Below are 6,185 nucleotides of genomic sequence, written 5' to 3'. Positions count from 1 at the left end.
AAAGTACACAATAAAACACCAAATGGACATCTTTGACTTAGAATAGATAATAAATTATTGATTCAAAGGCAGAAAAGCAGTAAGGGACAAGCAACTACAAGTTAAGTGACTTGCCCAGGGTCACATAATTAAAAAGTGTCTGAGGACAGATTTGAAACCAGGTCCTCCCAACTCCAAGCCTGGTTCTCTACCTACTGTGCCACCCAGCTACCCCTAGCAACTATCTTTCCAAAGGAAACAGCCAACTGTGATCTAATAAGTTTAAATGGCAAATGAAAATTTTCCTTTGCATATTGCAACCAGAATACAAATAGGCAGGCCAGATAGCCTTGGTCTGTAACAAAGATACAAGAATACAGTACTCTTCCCTCCAACTTCTTCATATTCCTCACAATAATACTTTATTCCAGCCAAAGCAGTCTTCTCATTGCTCTTGGACATCATACACCAAAGGTATCAAACACTGGACACACAACTCTCCTGAGTGCTCTTTAAACTAGATTAAAATGTAACTGGGAAAAATGCTGAATAAGATAAGCAAAAATAGAATAAAATATAGATAATGTTAATATGTGGTATCTTAAGTCAATATGTGCCCATAGGGATCCTTCTATATAGTTCTGTATCTTTTTGTTTGACTACACTGCTAGGGGTAAAGTCCTCTGCTGCTCCTCTAGCTTTGAGCAATCCTCTTACTCTTTGATTTTTTAAATCTATTCTTTTCTTCAAGGCTCAGATCAACTCACCTCCTCTGAGACCTTTTCCAACCACCCCAGTCAAGAGTGATTTCTCTTTATTGCATATTCCTACTGTACTATTATCTCACCCACTAACTTATCTTTGGTTATCTACTTCATGTAAATGTGCTATGTCTCCAAGTGGAGATAATCCTTGAGGCTAGAGGTTATGAGTCTTTGTATCCATAATGTCCAGCAGAGCTCCCTGCCCATTGTAGGAATTCAGTAAATGGTTATTAAAGATAATGATGAAAAGAAACTGCCTATCCTCTTTACAGGATGCATGTTATATAGAGGATAGAGTGTGACTTGAAGTCAGGAAGACCTGAGCTTGATTCCTACCTCAAAAACATTTCCTAGTTCTGTTGATCCTGGGCAAATTACTTAAATTCTCTTAATTAAAATTATTTCACTTTTAAAAGGAGAACAATTATAACTCCTCAAAGTTTCCCCTGGGTAAAGTCACTTTAACCATGGTCTGTCTTAATTTCCTCACTTGTAAAATGGGGGTAATTATAAAATTTACTTTACAAAGTTGTGAGAACCAAATAAGATATTTATAAAATACCTAGAGTGCCTGGCACATAGTGTAAGGGGTAAATTTAGGGGGTTTTGGCTAATATATTATCCTTATGGTTGCCAGGGATTAATTCAAATTCCAATAAAAATATCCAAGTCAGTTTGAGAATTTTATGGTGGTTTAATTAATATAGAGGGAAGAAATTAAGAAGAAGAGAGAGGGAAAGGGGTATAAGATTTCTCCAGCCTCACCTGAGCCAAGGGGAGTTCAGAGACCTTCCAGCCAAGAGGCCTCCTCTGAGATGAGAGGCCTCCTAGGAGGATGGCTTTTTTTAGGAAAGGTAAAGGAAAAAAAATGAATCAGCCTAAACTCTGAGAGAGCTCAGGGAAGACGCCTCACCTGACCCATGATATTGAGCTTCTCTCAGTCACCACACTAAAGACACTCAATGCCAAACCCAGAGAATAGCAGCAGTCACTCCAAGATGCCTTCACCACCCAATGAGAGCCAGAGCCACCTCTCTGCGAAAAGAGCCTGGAGAGAGGAAGTGACTCAAAATATATAGACCATCTTTTATATCACTTCCTGCTTCTCACCCATACCAATGTTAGCTTAAGCTTGACTTAAGACAGCCCAGGGGGTCTGTCAGTTGTTTCTTATTTGTCACTTGCTAGCACATGTCTATCATAGGCCATCCTTCTCAACACTTAATCCTTAAGTAGGGGTGAAGACATTCCTGTTTGTTAGACTAAGTTGGGTGGAATAAATCTAAAATTCACAATAGAAAGCACTTAATAAATACTTATGTTCTTCTTTCCTTTCTTTTATGGTTGTTGTGAGGATCCAATGAGATCATGTATACAAAGGGCTTTTAAAACTTGAATGTGATACATAACATGTCAGTTCTTATCCATATTCACCTATATATACTCCTGTTTATTGGGAGCAAATTCTAAAAACTTCACTTTTTTAATATGTGGTAGAGTGAACACAAAGAAGCTTAGACATATCATAAAACACATAAAATAATAAATATTTTATGTAATATATAATGACATTATGTATAATATATAAATTAAAAATCTATAGTAAGTAAAAATAAAAATATATTATATTGTTATTGTTACATAGTGCATATTAAAAATAAATATCTATGCAAAATAAGATGTAAAGGTTTCAACTCCAAGCAAGAACAAATATTCTTGATATTCAAGTGCAAAGAAAAAATAATATTGTAGTGCTTAAAGATTGTAAAGCACTTTAAATTTATATTATCTCATTTGAATAACAAAACAATCTTGTGTGCTGTTATTCTCATTTTGCAGATAAGAAAACAAAGATTACAAAAGATTAAAGGAGTTACTGGGGTTCCATAGATAGTAAGGCTATCTGTGGCAGAACTTTAATTGAGGTCTTCCTGAGTCCAAGTGGAACACTTTCTCCATGGCATTACTCCACTAGTCACCCAGCCTTCATTTCTATGGCTGGCCCTCTGATGGAGACAGGAATCACAGTTCCCCCTACTCAAATGGAGATTTTCCACTTGGCACATATTTCTTTCTGAGGTATTTCTAGATTAAGGAGTCCTTTTATTTATTGCTATGTCTTTGGCTCTGAGTCATCTCTGGTGTCTCCACAAACATGCTTGCCGTGGCAAGTTTTAACAAGGAAACCTTTGTTTCTCAGCAGCTCCTGCAGAAGCCCAGGGAATACTTGGGAGGTGGACTCCAGATCACCACACAAAACTGGGAGTTGTTGGCTTTGAGTTCAATAGGGATTGGAACTTTGAATTTTTCTTGGATTCTGAGAAAACCCTTTCAAAGCCAAAAGTCAAATCTAATAACAATATAGTCATGGAGAGTATCTAGCTTTAGTTTTAACTATTATATAATAGTCATCTGAGAGAGCCAAGAGTTTTTATATGTGAAGAAGGAAGAGAGGGGAAAAGATTCAGATATTAATTTCAAAAACTCACATATAAGAATCAGAGAATATTAGGACTGGAACTTTGCCTTGAGATCATCCAGTTCATATTCCTCATTTTGTAGATGAGTCTGAGAAAAGGTGAGGTAACTTGCTCAAAGTCTTGCACAAAAATTAAGGTCAGAACGAACTCAGACACTTTTCCTAGCTGTGTGACTCTGGGCAAGCCACTTACCCCATTGCCTAACCTTTACCAGTCTTCTGCCTTGGAACCAATTTACAGTATTTATTCTAAATCAGAAGAGGTAAGGGTTTAAGAAAAAAAAGATATCCTCAGGTGAGCATACTCAAGAAGTTTCGAGAATCAGAAGGGTATGTGGTTGGCATGGGCACTTTCTCTAAATGGAGAAGAGAGCGCCACAGGGGTCTCCCTTATTTTTACATGTTTTAAGAAGTATACAAGTTCCTTTTTTTTTTCTTTTAGGATGAAAACTCTTACATTTCTCCTCAATTGTTTTAAATTGGGGCTAATTTGGAAGTCACAGTTGGGTTCTTTATGTTGAACAATAGTTTATGGGAATTTATATGCCTGGTCCCATTTTGCAGCTTGGGTATTATGCTTGTTCACCCTTCACTTTTCTCTTCTTACCTTGGTTTGGTTCAGTTTTCCCAGTGATGACTGCTGTTCTTAGTTTCCCTACCCATTGGTATTTCTGTCCATCCTTCAACTCCTTTCCAGGTTATTTAATTATTTGGTACTTTTTGGTTCATTTAAGCCCTTCCACTAACCTGTTATAATTTTTTTTAATCATTATTTTCAGACTTAGTAACAGCTCTTAGGCAGAAGGGCAAGGGCTGGGCCAATAGGGATAAGTGATTTGTCCAGGGTCACATACCCAGGAAGTGTCTGACTTCACATTTGAACCCAAGTCTTACTGACTACATAGAGGACACTTTATCTACTGTGCCACCCAGCTGGGCCAAGACCTATGAAAATTTTTAAGTCTCTTCCCCATTGCTCACTTCAAATTCCTTCTAATTTGAGGATTTTTCCTCAAAAGACTCAGCTTTTATAGCCACCTTGAATTTGTCAACCATTGTATATCCTTGAATTTTGGATCTTCCTGGTAATCTCAGAATTTAATTTAACTGAGGTAGTTGAGGAGATTAGAACAGTAAGTGGTTAATTGTGGGAATTGAGTGAACCACATTCACTCCATTGTGTGATGCAGTTCTGGAGCTAGCTCAGTTTCTAGACAATTTGAGTCTAGTCCAAATTCTGAGCTGTGAGGAAACTATATTGATCATGGGAATTGAGAGAAAAGCTTACTGTGCCATTTGAACTGATCCACAGGAAGCTACATCACCTCTACCTACTGTTTAGAGATCTTTAACTAAGGACCTAAGTTATGTTGACCAGAAACCCAGTGAGATTCTAAGATTGATGCAAGGAGTTTTCTCCTAATTCTACATCTCAACTGACCCATCTGCCTTACCAGAAAAGTGGCCCCTTGCTGATCAAGCAGTTATTGGTTCCATGTTCCTTTGGCTGTTTGGGGGAGTGAAACACTTCATTTTCTAATTTCAAGGAATTGTACCTATTTGCTTGGAAAATCTCTAATTTTCCTCCAATTAGAAATCAGGTTACCTAATATATTGTGCTTCATTGTTATCTTTTAATAAATTGGCCTTATTTGAGTAATAATTTTTAACATAAAAAGTCTATTTCCCCCTGTATTCAGGGTCCAACCTTAAGTTAAGGAAGGGGCCTGGTCCCTATTTCTTAGACTATTGGAATACATCACTTAATAAATCAAAATGCTCTGAAGCTTGAACTTTTGTTTCCTCTGTCATTTTATCTTTCAACTGTTATTCAACTTCCTTTGAAAATTACATCTGTAGTTCTCTATGACTTTCCACCTACAACTTTGTCAACAAAAAATACCAATTACTTGAAGGTTCTGATTAATTGAGTTTTGAGTAACTAAAATCTCTTACTATATCTAGAGGGACTATAACCAAGGGATTAGTGCTTAGCATTTTAGGGAGCATCAGCTTACTTAAGAAGAAAAAATAAATAAAAATTATTAAACAAATGACAGTGACAATAAAAATTATCTATTATAATAAAAATGATTTATACCTGAAATTCAAGTGTACTTTAATATTAGAAAACAGTCAGCATAATCCTATCAACTAGAAAAAAAATCATATACCAATAAGTATAGGAAAAGCTTTTGAAAAATTGTGGTGCTTTTTTCCTTTTATGATATTTCTAAGTAGAGAAATAAAAGGATACTTATCTATAATAACAAATATCTAATTGAAATTCAGACCCAACAAGTTATGCATGATAGAATATAAGAGGCATTCTCATTAACAAGAGATATAAAGCAGGATTATCCATTATTACCATTTATATTTGATTTAATCTTAGGTTTTGAGCTGTTGTGATAAGGCATGAAAAAGAAAAGGATTAAACAATAGCGATGAAGAGGTTAAAACATAGTCATTTCATCTTCAAATAGATATATCAGAAAATCCAAAGGCTTCAATAAAAGTTAATTGAGATAATAAGTTACTTCGGCAATTTTGCAGGGTATAAGATAAACCTACAAAACCATTTGTTCTTCTATATATCACCATCCAAACTCAGGAAAAACTGACATTGTTAGAAAGAGAAATGTCACTTGCAATGACAAAATGCATCAAATTCTTAGGCATTAACCATTCAAGATATCTATACAAAGAAAACTTTTAAAATGATTTGGACAGAAATGGAAGGAAGAACTGAACAACTGGGATTGTCTTCTATACATGGCTGAATATGCCTTATATAGGAAATTTAGTAATCCTTCCCAAACTAATTTTGAGATTAAATGAAATAGTCATAAAAATACCAATAAGCTACTTTAAAGACATTTTTAAAATCCTATGGAAAAATAAGGTGAAATTCACCGAGAAATTAGGGAAAAAATAGTAAAAAGAGATTTGCAGTTTTCAAA

The sequence above is a fragment of the Monodelphis domestica genome, chromosome 6 (assembly GCF_027887165.1).
Source record: "Monodelphis domestica isolate mMonDom1 chromosome 6, mMonDom1.pri, whole genome shotgun sequence".
Lineage (NCBI taxonomy): Eukaryota > Metazoa > Chordata > Mammalia > Didelphimorphia > Didelphidae > Monodelphis > Monodelphis domestica.
Note: the sequence above shows the minus strand (reverse complement) of the source record.